This window comes from Ceratotherium simum, chromosome 23 (assembly GCF_057802395.1).
Source record: "Ceratotherium simum simum isolate JZ-2026a chromosome 23, ASM5780239v1, whole genome shotgun sequence".
Classification (NCBI taxonomy): domain Eukaryota; kingdom Metazoa; phylum Chordata; class Mammalia; order Perissodactyla; family Rhinocerotidae; genus Ceratotherium; species Ceratotherium simum.
This window is the reverse complement of record NC_141922.1, coordinates 29,752,858-29,771,414: the sequence shown is the minus strand read 5'-3', so window position 1 is coordinate 29,771,414 and position 18,557 is coordinate 29,752,858. Positions and strand designations below refer to the sequence as shown.

Here is an 18,557-nt window from a genome sequence, read left to right as displayed (position 1 = left end):
CCCCTTTATCCATTTCACCCTCCTCCCATTCCTTTCCCCTCTGATAACCACCAGTCTGTTCTCTGAGTCTATGTGTTTGTTTATTTATTGCTGTTTTTATCTTCCATATATGAGTGAAATCATATGATATTTGTCTTTCTCCATCTGACTTATTTCACTTAGCACAATACCCTCAAGGTCCATCTATACTGACAGAAATGGTAAGATTTCATCTTTTTTATAGCTCAGTAGTAATCCATTGTGTGTGTATGTATACATATACCACTTCTCTATCCATTCATCTGTCAGTGAGCATTTAGGTTGTTTCCATGTCTTAGCTACTGTAAATAATGCTACAATGAACATAGGAGTGCATATATCTTTTCAAATTAGTGGTTTCATATTCTTTGGATAAACACTCAGAAGTGGAATAGCTGGATTATATGGTAGTTCTAGTCCTAATTTTTTGAGGAATCTCTATATTGTTTTCCATAGTGGCTGCACCAATTTATGTTCCCATCAGCAGTGTATGAAGGTTCTGTTTTCTCCACATTCTCTTTAACATTTGTTATTTCTTGTCTTTTTAATAATAGCCATTTTGGTGGGCATGAGGTGATATCTCATTGTGGTTTTGATTTGCATTTTCCTAATAGTTAGTGATGTTGAACATCTTTTCATATGCCTGTTAGCCATCTGTATACTTTCTTTGGAAAAAAGTCTGTTTAGATCCTCTGCCCGTTTTTTTGTGTGTGTGAGGAAGATTGGCCCTGAGCTAGCATCTGTTGCCAATCCTCCTCTTTTTGCTCGAGGAAGATTGTTGCTGAGTCAACATTTGTGCCAATCCTCCTCCATTTTGTACGTGGGACGCTGCCGCAGTGTGGCTTGACAAGTGGTGCCTAGGTCCGTGCCTGGGATCCGAACCCATGAACCCTGGGCCACTGAAGCGGCGCACACGAACCCAACCACTATGCCACTGGGCTGGGCCCCTCTGCCTATTTTTTCATTGAGTTGTTTGGTATTTTGTTGTTTAGTTGTATGAGTTCTTTATATATTTCGGAGAATCATCTCTTATCAGATATACAGTTTGCAAATATCTTCTTCCAGTTGGTAGGTTATCTTTCTGTTTTGTTGACGGTTTTCTTTGCTGTCCAAAGCTTTTTAGTTTGATATAGTCCCATTTGTTTATTTTGCTCTTGTTTCCCTTGCCTGATGAGACATATTCAAAAAGATACTGCTAAGACTAATTTTAAAGTGCATACTGTCTATGTCTTCTTCAAGGAGTTTTATGGTTTCAGGTTTTACATTCAAGTCTTCAATCCATTTTGAGTTAATTTTTTTGTATGATATAAGGTAGTGATCTAGTTTCATTCCTTTGCCTGTGGCTGTACAGTTTTCCCAACGCGATTTATTGAAGAGACTTTCCTTTTTCCATTGTATGTTCTTGGCTCTTTTTTTCAAAAAATTAGCTGTCCATAAATGGGTTTATTTCTGGTTTCTCAGTTCTGTTCCATTGATCTGTGGGTCTGTTTGTCTGCCAATACCATGCTGTTTTGATTACTATAGCTTTGTAGTATACTTTGAAATCAAGGAGTGTGATAACTCCAAGTTTGTTCCTTTTTCTCAGGATTCCTTTGGCTATTCAGGGTCTTTTGTTGTTTCATTAAATTTTAGAATTTTTGTTATATTTCCATGAAAAATGTCATTGGAACTTTGACAGGGATTGCATTGAATCTGTAGATTGCTTTAGGTAATATGGAAATTTTAACTACATTAGTTCTTCCAATCCATGAACATGAAATATCTTTCTATTTCTTTGTGTATTTGATTTCTTTTAATAATGTCTTATAGTTTTCAGTGCACAAGTCTTTCACCTCCTTGGTTAAATTTATTCCTCAGTAATTTATTCTTTTTTGTTGTGATTATAAATGGGATTTTTTTTATTTCTCTTTCTGCTGGCTCATTGTTAGTGTACAGAAATGCAACTACTTTTTCTGTGTTGATTTTGCACCCTGTAACTTTACTGTATTTGTTCATTATTTCTAACAGTTTTTTGGTGGATTCTTTAAAGTTTTCTATATATAAAGTCATGTCATCCACAAATAGTGACAATTTTACTTCTTCCTTTCCAATTTGGGTGCGTTTTATTATTTCTTTTTTTTGCCTAATTGCTCTGGCTAGGACTTCCAATACTATGTTGATTAATAGTGGTGAAACTGGGCATCCTTGTTTTGTTCCTGTTCTTAGAGGGATTTTTCACCATGGAGCATCATGTTAGCTGTGGGTTTGTCATATATGGCCTTATTATGTTGGGGTACTTTCCTTCTATACTCAATTTATTGAGAGTTTTTAAATCATAAATGCATGTTGGATCTTGTCAAATGCTTGCTCTGCATCTATTGAGATGATTAGGTGATCTTTATTCTTCATTTTGTTAATGTGGAGTATTACATATATTGATTTGCAAATGTTGAACCATCCCTGCATCTTTGGAACAAATCTCACTTCAGCGTGGTGTACGATCCTTTTAACATATTGTTGTATTTGTTTTGCTGATATTTTGTTGAAGATTTTTGCATCTACGTTCATCAGCAATATTGGCCTGTAATTTTCCTTTTTCGTGTTATCATTGTCTGGTTTCAGTATTAGGGTAATGTTGGCCTTGTAAAATGAGTTAGGAAGCATCCCATCCTCCTCAATTTTTGGAAGACTTTGAGAAGAATAAGTATTAAATCTTCTTTCAATGTTTGGTAGAATTTGACAGAGAAGTTGTCTGGTCCTGGACTGTTGTTTTTTTTGGGAGGCTTTTGTTTATTGTTTTAATTTCCTTACTAGTGATCAGTCTATTGAGATTCTCTGTTTCTTCTTAATTCAGTTTTGGAAGGTTGTACAATTCTAAGAATTTATTCATTTCTTCTAGCTTATCCAATTTGTTGGCATATAGCTTTTCATAGTAGTCTCTTATAATCCTTTGTATTTCTGTGTTATCTGTTGTAATTTCTTCTCTTTCATTTCTGATTTTATTTATGAGCATTCTTTCCTTTTTCTTAGTGAGTCTAGCTAAAGGTTTGTCAATTTTATTGATCTTTTCAAAGAACCAGTTCTTAGTTTCTTGATGTTTTCTATTGTCTTTTTAGTCTCTATTTCATTTATTTCCACTCTGATTTTTATTATTTCCTACCTTCTACTGACTTTGGGTTTTGTTTGTTCTTTTTCTGGTTCCTGTAGGTCTAATGTTAGATTGTTTACTTGGGATTTTTCTTGCTTCTTCAGGTAAGCCTGTATTGCTATAAATTTCCCTCTTTGTACCACTTTAGCTGCATTCTATAGATTTTGGTATGTCATATTGTCATTTTCATTTGTCTCTAGGTATTTTTTGGTTTCTCTTTTGATTTCTTACATTGATCCAATAGTTGTTCAGTAACACATTGTTTAGTTTCCACATATTGTGATTTTTTTCAGCTTTCTTCTTGTAGTTGATTTCTAGTTTCATACCATTGTAGTCAAAAAAGATGCTTGATATGATTTCAATGTTCTTAAATTTATCGAGACTTGTTTTGTGGACTAATATGTGCTCTATCCTGGAGAATGTTCTATATGCCCTTGAAAAGACTATGTATTCTGCAGTCTTTGGATGGAACCTTCTATATATATCTATTAAGTCCATCTGGTCTACTGTGTCACTTAAGGCCACTGTTTCCTTGTGGATTTTCTGTCTAGATGATCTACCTATTGATGTAAGTGGGAAATTAGAGTCCCCTACTATTATTGTATTACTGTCAATTTATCCCTATATGTCTGTTAATATTTACTTTGTATATTTAGCTGCTCAAACACTTTTAATCTCTTGGTTCTCTAGTTCTTCTCTGTTTTGTGCATTCTCCTAGTGAGTTGACATGTGCATATGCTAGATCTCTTCTAGTTACCAAGGATTCAAGAGTAAACAAACAAAAAAATATTCCTTATTTCTTTGTGTTTACAATGTAGGAAGTTGGAAATACGAACTTATCTTGACTGATTTTATTAGGAGAATATGAACAGTTTGATAACATCACTGAATATAAACTACATGTTGAACGTCTTTTAAAATAAAAAGTGCACATAGCCTTTGATTTGGCAATTTCATCTTTAAGAATTTATCCTATTAATACATGAAGTACAAAGAGATAGGTTAAGTGATAGTAGTACCCTGGCCACCTGCTCTTAATCCAGTATATCAGGTTGTATTCTCTCAAATTAAGTGTTCTTTTAGTTCTGTCTATTATTTCATTTTAAGTAAGATAATTTTCTTTTCTCTACTTGAATTTCTAAGCCTTCCATTATTCTTTCTCCTCCAGTATCCTTAGGTTATAGTTAATGTATATAAGAATAATAAATGTGAATTTTTAATCTTCTCCAAACTTTCTTTGAGTATATCTGAACATTCTAGGAATATGTGATAATTTCGGATTAACAGTATGTATTAAATTTGTTTCCTTAATATCATCTGTGCTTGTAATGTTTAGATTAACATTGCTTCGTGCTTTGGAAAAGTAACATTTTATTTGACATTTTCAAAGAGCAGAAATAGTTCTTTGCCTGCTGACCTTTAAAAAAATGATGAAGTGTAGGCTTGATGATGTCATTTTGACTAGTGTAATCATTCCAGCAATGACCCTTTCCACTTTAATGTACTTTTACCTTTAATCTGAACAAAACTGGCACGTTCTTTGTATTTTTCTAACACAATTATTTTTTTTCATAATTGTTCACAGTTTTTTCATTATGTCCTTCAGCTGAAGCTGTCTCTAACATTTTTTGAGGGAGAAACAATTTATACCATAGAACATAACGCATTAACATCTTTGAACAATATTATGTGGTATAGAATGTTTATTAATGATAAGGCTTTATTTACATTATACCAAGTCAACAAGTTGTTTAGGTTAAATGATCATAAAATAAAGTGAAAAGATAATTCTCATAAAGGTTAGCTGGGGATAGCGGAGACAGTCCATTTGTGATTTTTTTTCCCCACACAGGTTAATGTGAATCATACACTCATCCTAAAAACCACTTGGTAAAGTACTACTTTATTTCAAATGAACACTACAAATTAAATATTCTGAACCAAAAAGTTTAATATAATCCCTTTCACTAGACATTTTACAATATCAACTTTTGAATACTAATTACTAGACAATAGCAGAGAAAAAGCTAAAGGTCAGTGGGATTTGGAAATTCACAAGCTAATAATGAGAATAGTAGTAGTAATAATAATAATAATAATAACAACTCCAAAGAGACATGAGGTTTAATATGAAAGATTTTAAATAAATAAATATTTTTTCATGAATACCATATTCAAGTTTTTGTTTATTAAACTAGAAAATAAAATAACAGAATGTGGCAGATTATATTTTCCAAAAATGATCATAGCAATATTTTAGTTCACAAATTATCTTTTAGGACCTTGTAACTTCTCGAAAAGTGGTAGACTCTATTTCTTCCCCTCTTGAATCTGGGTGGGACATTGTGACTTCCAATAAATAGAATGTGCTAGAAGGGATAATGCTGAATGACTTCCAAGGCTAGGTCCAAAAGGGCCATATAGATATCCTGAAACTCTCTCTCTCTCTCCTGCGGCTGAAACTATACACCGTGTTCTGAGGAAGCCCTGGCCGTATTGAGGCTGTATGAAGTTCTTCAGCCAATAGTTCCAGAAAAGTTTCAGTTGATAGCCAGCCTCAAATATTAATGAATGAATCTTTAGCTGATTTCAACACCTAACCTCTGCCCCACCTCAGTCTTGCACAAATGTCAAGCTGATGCACAAAATAAAGTTTGTTATTGTTTTAAGCCACTCAGTTTTGAGGTAATTATGTATGCAGTCATAGTAATTAGAACATAGAGCAATAGGCATTCTTATTGTTTTTCTGCCCCTCCAGAATATAAATAAACTCCATAATAGCAAGAATGTAATCTGTCTTATTCACAGTTGTTTCTCCAATGTCTGACACATAGTATATACTAAGTAAAAACCAGGTAAATTAATGAATGGAATTTTTACTAAACTGTCCCAATACTGAAACTTGCAAGAATGCCGTGATGCCTCTCAAAGTATTTCTTGCCTCAAAATGCCTTAAATATTTATACTAGAAAGAAAGGTTCCCTATCTCTTTGTTTACTGTTATGTGTTGGATTTTTCTTAGAAGCCAAATTGTTGGGAAACATTGATTAATAATGGTCATAAAAGGCTCAAAATTAACCCTCTCTCATGTCTTTCCTAGCCTTGGAACACATTGTTCTTGCTTGGGAAGCAACTTCATCTCAGCCATTTGCCTTCTTGAAATCATCCTGTTCTTGAGCTTCTCTCCTCTCCCTGAAAGGTAACACCACTTAAACCTCTCACCTACCCACTTTTTTACACACCTTTACTGCTTCGTAAGTACATTCATTTATTATTGTGGTTTGCTTAGAATTGATTAATTTAAACTTTTTTTGCACATCTTTTTTACATTTTTTCAGTACTTTTCAAATTTAGAAGACATTAGGAATATACAGAAAGTCAGAATGGATCCATGTGTCTCTATTCTGCTGTCTCCATCATGTATCAGACTCCTCTGGCAATGAGGCAAATTGGGTAACATTAGTATTTTCTACAGATTTTATGTAGCATCCCAATATCTGCCCCCAACCCCAATGGTCACATTCCTCTATTATATGTAGGATAAATGGTTTCTATCATATTTATTCCTGAGTCAGCCTGTACAGCTTCTTGCTTTTCTGCTTTAACCAGCTCATATACTGTTGTCTTTTGCTAGATTTCATCACTGTTCTTACACTCCCCTAAATTTACCCTAATACCAGGCAGTTTTGTGCAACAGACCTTTCTAAAGGTTAGAAAGTAGCACAATGCAATTACCACATAGGGCTGGAAATAACTGCAAATCCAATGTCAGACATCACTCTTTCTAGAATGCATCATACACTTCCCAGGGAAGGTGATTTTTCACTGCCTATTTGTTCTCTTCAGACTCAGGTCCTTTGTCATGTTGCTAGGGGCTCTCCTTTCCTCACTAAGCCCCAGTCCACGCTCTAGTTATCTTATTAAACAGAGCATTTCCATTTTCCTTCTCCCAGCCATGTGTTTAGACTCTGTATCCTTATCTTAAAATCCACAAATTATTATTATGATTCTCCACTTACAAATAAGAGTGAGATTCATGTCCTGGGTGTGGCTGGATGCCTTAGCAATACAAAAAAGCTTGTAATGGTGGTTTTTAGAGGAACAAAGGGGATGAGATCATTTTCTACTGTGTAAAATTAATGGCAATGATATAATCAATGAACTATAGAAATGTATATTCTGCTTCTTTTGTCATCCATCTCGTGCACTGTCAAATATGTTGAGTGCAATAAATATTTGAAAAATAATAAATGACTAAAAGAGAAAGATAAGTCTAGAAATACCCTAGAAATTTGCTTTGTGATTCTAGTTAATATTGATATTATTGAAGAGTTTCACTGAATAGGAATTGATGAAACTATTCTCAATCCTTAACTATAGTTTATCAGCTAGAATTTGAGAAAGAAAAATCATTTTTCAGGAATTTCCCTTATATATTTATATTATGAATTTGAAAATGAGATAATTTTATAGTTAAAAAAGTTTTTAATGCATTCATTTATATAAGAGTATAATATGTGGAGTCTGTGTCTCAAGTTTTAGAAAAATTTTACATGCTTTTATTAATATTTACACGTAGGAAATAAGGGAAGCACTCACTAGCCTGCAGCTGGCTTAACTATCGTCCCTTGTTCCTTAATACACCCAATTAGAGTTCTTTTTATTCATGGATCTAACTTCTGAAATTACCCTGTGGTCATCAGAGAGAGAAATCTTGTGACAAAGTGGACAGAGGAAGGACTTTGGGACCCTAAGGCCATAGAAAAGACTACTACATTGCACAACTCCAAATACAGCATTCACATCATTGCTGTAAGCAATGAATATGGATGAACAAACTTTACAAGGCTTTTTATGAGAGGTTTTAATAATAAACTTGCATATGATAATATTAATCGTAAAATAAAACATTAATGATCTATCAGTTTTGGAGACTAACTTCCTTCCTCTAATTAGGAGGTTACATGGTGTGTACCTCTGTAATGGAGGCAAATTTCTTCATTAATGTCCATACGATGGAGCACACTACAAAATACACATTTCTCAGTACCAGTAGGCGTTGAAGAGAAAGAAGAAACAAAACATGACTCATTGAACTTGAATTGTAACTTAACATGCTAACATTAAAAATACATAGTCTAGGGGGCCAGCCTGGTGGAATAGTGATTAAGTTCGCATGCTCTGCTTTGGCAGCCCTGGGTTCGCAAGTTCAGATCCTGGTCATGGACCTACACACTACTCATCAAGCCATGCTGTGGCAGCATCCCACATATGAAATAGAGAAAGATTGGCAACAGATGTTAGCACAGGACCAGTCTTCCTCACACACACACAAAAAAACCCACAAAAAAAGCATAGTCTAAGTAAAAGAGAATTTACACATTGGGAAAACCTCTATTGCAGGATATAAACAGAATTCATTAAGCGTGAAGTGTCTCAACTCCCTATTCCCACTCACACATGTTCATTTTCTTCTATCTGCACCCACCCTTTCTTTTTTGCTCCGTATTATTACTAATTCCACCTGCAGTGCTATTTTTCTGACCCAAGTGCCATCCCTGTTTCTTATGTATTTTTAAACTCTCCCTTCCCATTGATTATCTCTTGATCGTGAAATCTATTCATAAATCCTTCATCTTAGTACATCCTTTTAAGCAAAACAAAATAAAACAATCTCTTTCCATTTCTGTCTTTTAGTTAGTACCATTTAGCTCTACGTTCTTACACAGTTAATCTTCTGAGAGTATTTTAGACTTACTGACTTTCTCATACTCATGTTCATTCTTCAACTCAGAATACTCTATATTTCTTCCTTCCAAGTCTGCTCAATCCACCTTCTTCAAGGACATCAGTCTTCTATGTTGCCTAATCACAGTATGAATGACTCAGCCCTGATACAAATGAAATCCACAGGATTTGGCACTGTGGACCAATTCTTCATTATCAAAACGTTCCCTTTCCTCATCTTCCAAGACACCACACTCTCTTCCTTTTCCTTTTCCAATCAGAATACTCCTTGGCTGGTGCCTTCTCTCTGTATCTCTTTCTCTACCTCCTTCCCTCAATGATTTTGCCCACTTCCACAGTTTCAGCAACCATTTACATGGCCATGACCCCCATATTTCTGCCTTTAGCTTGGCAGAGCTTGAGATAATGGCATTCAGCTTCATGATGGACCTCTCCATCTGAAAACCCTTCACATGGGAGCTGGCATAAATTGCTTATGAAACACCTTGAAAGAAAAAGTGACCCATTTGTTAGAAAGGAACATTAGAGACTGGAGGAAAAATACATGAGCAGTGACCTCTCTAAGAGAAGGAGACTAATGTATCTCTTTTTTACATAAAATTAATTTGCAGGCAAAATCAGGAAAGTTTTCCATGTATATACTTTCACTGACCTGTTTGATAAGACTTTGCACAACTTTTCTATCATGTCACAAAAGCACAGCACTACTTTATAGAATAACTTCACTAGGGAGCTTCTGATAAGCAGAGTGAGTCAAATATTTGTACGCAAAAGCAATTGGCTACTCCTTAATGTAATTATTACCTAAATTTTGCCTTTCCAAACACAGCCTGGTTTTGATGAACTTTTTAGTAGGTGCATATACGGAGCAGAATCCAAACGAACAGTAGTTAGTTTAAAAAAAACAGAAAGAAAAAGAAAAACGTAGTCTTAGACATCCAAGTGTTGGCTTGATAAACCAAGATATGTTATTTCTACATATGAGTAAATGGAAAAGAAGAGCTACAAATTAAATCCAGAAATCCAGAACCAAATCCTTGTGCAGAGAATTATAAAACCTCAGACCCAGAATGGGTCATTTAACAGAGAATAATGTTGGGGAAAACGAACTTGCCAAGTCCACAGTCACACTGAAGAGCACTGGAATTTATACCCCCTGCATCCCAGTTCATTTTTAAAATCTCATTTATCAGTTATTGAATAGTATTTAATTATTCTCCTTTACCTTACGAAGATAAATACAATTGTACGGGAACCAAATTTCTGAAAAATACCATTAGCAAATTTTATCTTATGTAAAGGGACTATATTCATCCAATGAAATCTCTTAATTGGATCTCTAAATCAGAAATTTCTAGTTATCAAAACAATGAAAAAGTTGTGGAAGCTGGCACCCTTTGTATTTTTGGTTTTATATAACATCTTTTACTGTACAAGCTGGAATGAATATTTATTCTATTTAAGATTTTTCTTCAAATTAGGCATTGGTGCAGCTAAAATGTATTAATAAACTAATATGTAAAAATGTGATCACTTTTATCATAAAAGTGTATAATTTCTATAACTTGCTGTACACTGACAGGTGATAAATATAAACTCTATTGATAATGAGCAGGAACTGTATGACTGTTTTGAACATCAATTATAGGATTTCATACATATTTTCATTTGTAATTTGAACTAAATTAAAATATCATTGCATATAAAAAGAATCTAATGTGATCTCTTGCTCTCTCCTTCTCTCTCTTTCTCCAAATTCCACTTCTGTCTTGGAGCTTTTCCTTATTAATCAGAATGAAGTTACAGCCTTATGACATAGCAACAAATATTTCTGACACCCTCAAGTATTATTTCACCAGTGATTTTGCCACCCAGTGTGTAATACAATTACATCTTATTTATCAAAGTTAATCCTAAATAATTGATATATAGATACATCTAAATGTGACTCTCAATTTTATATAATAGCATATAGGCATATTTGTAAAATTGTGTAAAACAAGACAACAGAATTGCCTAGAATAATGCAAATTTCAAGAAGTTTATAACTTGTTATAATGTGCATACCTATTTAGGACTCAGTGAGTCTCAAGAAAGAAAAGAAAGAAAGAAAGGAAGAAAGGGAGGGAGGGAGGGAGAGAGAGAAAGAAAGAAAGGAAGAAAGAGAAAGAAAGAAAGGAAGGAAGGAAGGAAGGAAAGAAGGAAGGACAGAAGAAGAAAGAAAGAAAGAGAGAGAGAGAGAGAAGAGAAAGAGAGAAAGAGAGAAAGAAAGAAAAAGAAAGAAATGCCAAGTCTGTAGGTAATAAACCATGTCCGGAAATAGTAAAATAAATCACCACAGGAAGATGAAATGTTGAATGAAAGGTGAGAGAACTTTTCCTTGTACAACAATCAGGAATTCACTGAACAAAACAAATTATCCTCTGTCAGCCATTTGAATGGTGGCCTCAGAGAAATAAAAGAGTTTTAAATATAAAAGATGCCTGTAAAATGTGTGTAGGCAACTGCTTTGCACATCAGATGGTACGATAATAAATTTCCTATTTCTTAAGCATACTCCAAATAACATTTCATTGGTTTATCAATTTTATAAAAATAAAAAGACACTAAAGCTTTTTTTATATAGGAACATTTCCTTAAATTTGATTTATTCCTGAATAAATAGATACACACGGATTTGGAAGAAAGAACTCATTATGCTGTAAAGGTAATGGCAATATGAGCTAACTATGATTTCTAGCTAACAAAAAAAGTATAACTTTTACCTGTATATGTTTCTCACAGTTAAAATAAATTTGGTTAGATCACCTAAAATCACAGAATGTGAATTTCTTAAAAGATGTTCTAGAAATATACTGGCTGACTAGCTCTTTTAAATAAATGTAGTGAAATTAGAATTTCCATAAAGGATAAAACAGAAGGTTGCAAAAACCTTTGCATTAAAACATGAATGGTCTCATGTCTGTTTCTACATTTGCATAGTTATTGAGGACTACTTTTATTTTAATTCTCTCAAATTGCATTTTGTCACTTTTGGGAATACTAAAATATTATTTTGTGCTCCATTAAAGGACAGATATAAGTTGCACTTGATTCATAAACTAAACTCATTGATCTCAGGCTTTTCCATATGGGTTTGGATAAGCTTGGGCTGTGGCAAGCATTTAGTCACTGTAAAATAGATCTGGGTTTTCTGCCTCAGATTTAGACTGACCTTGAGTTCTGTAGAACTCCTGAATTGAACAATCAATTACGGTGCTCCAAAATCACCTTGGCTCCCTCTCACACTATCCTCCTTTCCCTCTCTTTTATGCCCAAACATACACAGGCAGCTAGACAGGATACCTTGAGAAGCCAGACAGGATGTCAGCCAGCCGTAGCTCTTTTGAGCTAAGCATTCTAAATGTGAAAGAGAGAAGATATATCACCTGAATACTGTAAGTGTCCTGCCAACAACCTCTTCCACCTTCCTTCTTCCCTGAAATCCAGAGGGATGTTTCCCTTTTTAGACTTCTACAAAATTTGTTGCCAGGCCAATAATTCTCAACATTTGTAATATCATGAAACACATAATATGTATATGGAACGATAGAATAAATGGAGAGCCCCTGGCTTTTCTGAGGCTAGGGGATTAATATCTCACCCAGTTTGAAAAGCTCTGATTTAAAACAAATGATTGAACAATATGTTGCATATGTTTAGATTATTTCATATATAACAATTTTGTCTTCCAAAAATGTATTTGTTGAGAGCATGCTCTATATTTTTGTCATTGCCTATATTCACTTATACGCTACTTGTTCAAAAAAAAAAAAAAAAGAGAGAGAAGAATAACCAACTCTTTGATTAACTGGTTCTGCTTCATGGGCACATTATAAAAGTTCATTGCTTTCTCTAGTCAGCACCTGTACTATAACTTTAGGAATCATATTTTTGTGTTTGTTTTATCAAAACGAAAATATAATTTTAATGAACTTTGTTTTCGGCTTTCACGTGTTTAAAATCACTATAATTATATTCTCAAGAGAAGATTAAGTGTATTGTCTATATTCAAAAGACCTACAAGTTCATATTACAGCTGAGTAGAATGGTGTTACCATAAATTTTTATCCTCTCCACTTTCCCCTCCCCAGTAAATCTTCTGATAAATGCCTTCACTGAATGGTCATAAAATTTACACCTCGATCCTTCTATCAAAACTGATTATGTAGTGTGTAATACTCAGAACAATTTCCATCTGATTATTACAATGACATTTATCAAAATAATGTTCCTTGACATTTACCACAGATTGTACTATTTAGATTCTGTACTCTGGATCTTTTTTTTTTAAAATAACCCCACAGTATTTGCTGTCACAGTAAATTGTACATACTATACATGTACTTTGATTAGTTTTACAATTTCTTTTTTTAAGTTTGATAACTTTTTACAGGAATCTATGGTACAAGGTTAGGAAGGATTTTTATTGAAACTGGCATTTTTCTGACAAGCTTCTCCATTACTTAGAATGTAGCCAACTTTCTTATGTACATTAATTGTAAAATGCCTAGGAACTTATCTTGCAAGTGTAAAATACAGACAGGGTAAAACATGAGAATTCTCCCTCAAAAGCTGTCAAGGAGAAATAATGAGAACTACTTTGATGGTCCATACATTCCGTGGCATCGCTTTAGAGCTTGTTGCATTTCGTTGTGCTGCTGGTTTATTTATTTATTTTTTTTTGAGGAAGATCAGCCCTGAGCTAACATCTATTGCCAATGCTCCTCCTTTTTTTTTTTCCCCCAAAGCCCCAGTAGATAGTTGTATGTCCTAGTTGCACATCCTTCTAGTTGCTGTATGTGGGACGCGGCCTCAGCATGGCCGGACAAGTGGTGCGTCAGTGCGTGCCCAGGATCCAAACCCCGGCCGCCAGTAGTGGAGCGCGCGCACTTAACCGCTAAGCCACGGGGCGGCCCCACTGCTGGTTTTTAAAATTGGCAATAGTCTGCTTAGTCTTTTTATTATAGCACTATACACAGTATGGTGGCATTTTGAACACTCTGTGAACTTATTCTTTGACAATAACAGAGTTTCTCACAGAGACTCTTGAACATTCAGGTGTATTCTAGCAAATAATAAACTGCATGGGCTAGTGAAAGTCAATGGGATACGGGAGGAAGAACAATAATCTGAGGCCTTGAGCTCTGAATTCCAGATATAGAATTGCTTTACTAAACTCTTGCAATTTTATCTGAAAAACAAGAGTTAGTCACATGGTCCCTACCTTCCTTAAAACTGTGAATCTAATGCTTACTTTTCTCCAGAGGCCAAAAAATGTGATCAAATAATCAAAATGAATCCTATACATATCCTTGCTCTTTAAGGAGAAATGGGAAAGTAACTATGCCAGAAAGAATAAGCAGTTTGTTCCATGGATCTAGGAAGATAATTCAATTGAGCAAATGCTTATTTGTAACCCTCATGTGCTTAGCCTGGTCAGAGGCATGATAGTGGTCTAAGCCGCTATTCCTGGGTCCTGGGAAAATTTTTGGCTCTGCCATAGACCCTGTGGATGATTTGAAATAAAAGGCACTTTTTTTTGCTGATTTCACTTCTGAAGGATAATGGAAACAATATCAGTTTCTAATTGCTCCACAGGAATAGTTAGAAAATTCAATAAAATGACATTGGAAATAAAATTTGAAATGCATATTGAAGAAATTTAAAATATGCTATGGAAAAGTAAACTAAGAACTAAAATTGTATTGCTTTGTAGAAAATTTAAAAATTCTCATTGTTGTTATTTTCCCCCTAACATTATAGAAAAAATCATAATATTCAGATTTAAAAAAAAGAATCAAAATCCAAGTTCTCCGCTTACCAACTGTATGATCTTTGACAACCTATTTAATTTCTCTCAGCCTAATTTCCTGCATCTGTAATAAGAGCTAATAAAAACATACTTAAGACATGGGTGGACATAAAATATAAGTGTACAAAGCTCCTTGTTTTTAGCAAATAGCTAGTAAAATTTCCATCACCTTCTTCCTTGACTTGAAAATTATGTGGAGATGGTGAAGGACTTTTTAATCTGTTTCAATTTCAAAGCAATATAGTTTTATAGTTTTAGAGACTTCCAGGGGAAGTTCACACTCACTCGTAGTCACTTGTTGCAGTTTACTAAACCACAGAAGTCAGCAGTTCTTTCTTATTCCTCAGATATATTAAATTTACAATAAGTAGAACATATTATTTTTCTGCATTGCCCTCAGCTTGTCAGATCCCACTTTACAATGACTAGTGTTTATTCTCCTAAGGATATGTTCATACTGACAGTCTTTTTAGTATATAGTCAATTCTTGAGGTGATAAAAAGAAGCAGTAATGAGTTAATCCAAACATCATCTATATTGATTTTGGATTCCACTAATTTTTGCTTTTCTTCAGATTTACATTCTTAATAATGTTTTGCTCAGGTTAATACTCAAATTAGGTGATTCCCTGAGCATAATTATCAAGGGTAGAGGAAGACAGCTTAGAAGAGTGCAGTTATTGAAAAATACCTGTATTTTACACACATAATGCAAACATGAAAACAAGGTAATTACATGTAATCCACACATCAGATTGCCCACATGTAGTGAATAAAAGGTGAGTGTCTTCTATCAAAATACCAATAAAATATACATTTCATCATGTAATTACTACTCAGAACTCAGAACTAATCTGATGTGATGCTGTAATCATTCCACTATATTAAAAATCCCAACCCCAGGAGAAAAATCAGCTCTTTGTGCCAATAGAAACTGGTATTAGCACAGAGACACAGTCATGTGCCACATAACGATGTTTCAGTCAACGAGGAACTGCATATTTGACAGCTGTCCCATAAGATTAGTACCGTATAGCCTCGCTGTGTAGTAGGCTATACCATCTGGGCTTGTGTAAGTACACTCTGTGATGTTCACACAATAACAAAATCGCCTAATGATGCATTTCTCGGAATGTATCACCTGTCACTAAGCGATGCGTGACTGTACGTTTTTTTCTTACTGTGTGGTTGTTTCATGCTGAGCAATCATATCATAGTTGGAGCATCAGACTCAAGCTTTCAACTCACAAGGTGTTGGGCTGCTTCGGGGAAAGTATTTTGATAAGAGACAAGAAAAGAACTCAAGTGCTGAGATTTGATAGAAAAATTTTAAAAAGGTGAATGGTTTAAATATTTGAATGATTTTCTGCATATGAAATTTTGGTTTAAGAAATAGGCAATGTGGGGCCTGCCCCCTGGCCTAGTGGTTAAGTTCAGTGCGCTCTGCTTCAGTTGCATGGGTTTGGTTCCCAGGCGGGGACTTACACCACTCAATCAGGGGCCATGCTATGGTGGCAACCCACATACAAAATAGAGGAAAACTGGCACAGATGTTAGCTCAGGTTGAATCTTCCTCAAGCAGAAAGAAGACTAGCAACAGATGTTAGCTCATGACGAATTTTCCTCAGCAAACAAATAAAAAATAGACAATGTGTTGAGTAGGCAGTGACTAAGGTTCACATTACTGTCCACTAGCATTTATTCTAATCAATTTATGATCTGGCCAATAAGGGCAACATGATATAGCAAAGAAAGCAAAACACATTTCTAATTCCAGAATTCTGAGTCATATCACACACAACTGAAATTCCTCTTCCCAGAGTACAAAATGAGTGTACAGTTCCTATGTCAGCTTTCACTGTTCCTCACTGAATTACGCTGACTTCATTTCAATGTCCTTGAATGCTCATTTGGATTCTTGCTCTTATCTTAATTGATCTCAAATGCACTGCAACAAATAATCACATCGAGATAGAAGTAGCAACCTAAGAAGTGGATCTCACAAAGAAAAGTTAAAGTCAATAGCACAGACATGAAGGTGCTTTGGTCTTTGGACAAAATTAATTCCAAACCATGTGATTTCATGTTGTCACAGCCAGCTTTACAAATCTTGGACAAAGTAAATATATTCTAGCCCTCAATTTCTCCATAGTTGTGGAGGCTGCAAGTCTAAGATTAAAGTGACAATAGGGTTGGTTTCTGGTCAGGCCTCTCTCCCTGGCTTGCAGATGGTGACTTCTCATTGTCTCCTCACATGGCCTTTTGTCTGGAAAACAATCAAATGACCATATATGTGTGGGTCTATTTCAGGACTCTCTGTTTTGCTTCACTCCCCTTTATTTCCACCTTACACCAGTATCATACTGTCTTGATTACTGTAACTTTATAATATGCCTTAAAATCAGGTAATGCTGGTCTTCCAGCTTTGTTCTTGTTTTGACTACTGTGCCTTACCAAATATACTTTAGAATCAGCAGATCAATTTCTTCAAAAAGCCTATTAAGATTTTGATAGGCATTGCCTTAAATTTATGTATGAAGCTGGGGAGAATTATCTTAAAAACATTATATTTTCTAAACCATAAACATGGTGTATCTCTTGAATTATTTAGTTTTCTTTAATTTTCCTCAGCAAAGTTTTGGCATTTTCAATGTACATATCTTGCATATTTTCTGATAAATTTATCCCTAGTTTTTTTTATGCTGATAACATAAATGGCATAATTTATATATCAATACTTATTTTATTAATATGGAGATACATAATTGAGCTTTATGCATTGACCATGTATTTTGAGATTTTACTAATTTCACTGTTAAGTTTTATCAGTGATTTTGTAGTTTTCTTAGTGACTTCTACCTGCACTATTATATCATTTACAAATAAAGATAGATTTACTAATTTCTTTCTAATATGTATAAAATTTATTTAATTTTCTTTCATTGGTCATTGATAAAGACCTCTCGTATAATGTTACATAAAAGGATGAGATTAGTCAACTTTGCTTTGATCCTCATTTTAGATAGAACACATTCTCCATTGATTATGAGGTTGGCTGTAATTTTTTCATAGAAGCTCATTATTAGGTGGCAAAAATCTCCTTTATTTCTGAGAATTTTTATCATTAATGGGTCCTGCTTTTCATCTAAAGTGGGATTTTTTTTTGTATAAACTGAATTCTTATATAGTTTTTGATCTTTGATTCTATTAATATGACAAACGCCAATGATTGATATATGGATATAAAATCAATATTTCTTTCTAGAATAAACTCTACTTGGTTACTCTATATTATCATTTTTTTTCTTGGTTTTTTTTGGTGAGGAAGATTAGCCCTGAGCTAACATCTGTTGTGAACCCTCCTGTTTTTGCTGAGGAAGATTGGCCTTGGGTTAACATGTGTGCCCATCTTCCTCTGCTTTATATGTGGGATGCCTGCCACAGCATGGCTTGATAAGTGGTGCATACGTCCACGTCCGGGAACGAAACCCCTGAACCCCAGGCTGCCGAAGTGGAGCGAGCAAACTTAACCACTATGCCACCAGGCTGCCCCCCTGTATTATCATTTTTATACATTGTTCAATTTGATTTGATAATGTATTTTAAGGATTATTGCATTTATGTGTTGGGATATTAGTCTGTAGTTTTCTCCTTAGGATTGGTGTATAGGTTTTGGGGATCAAGGTAACAGAAAGATGTTGATACTGCCTTAATATCCTTTTAACGTCTGTAGGATTTATAGTGCTGTTTTTAGGCATATACACGTTTATTATTGCTATGTCTCCCTGCTGAATTAACCCTTATATCATTA

General features: G+C 34.5%; 1 long non-coding RNA gene across 1 annotated transcript in view; it reads left to right on the top strand.

Moving 5' to 3' along the window:
- The window catches only part of LOC147913994 (uncharacterized), an 86,254-nt gene that overhangs the window by 58,015 nt on the left and 9,682 nt on the right, over positions 1–18,557 (top strand). The window contains exon 3 of the long non-coding RNA XR_015555928.1: positions 6,246–6,344. This is a non-coding gene — a long non-coding RNA (uncharacterized LOC147913994). The remainder of the gene's footprint in view (positions 1–6,245; positions 6,345–18,557) is intronic.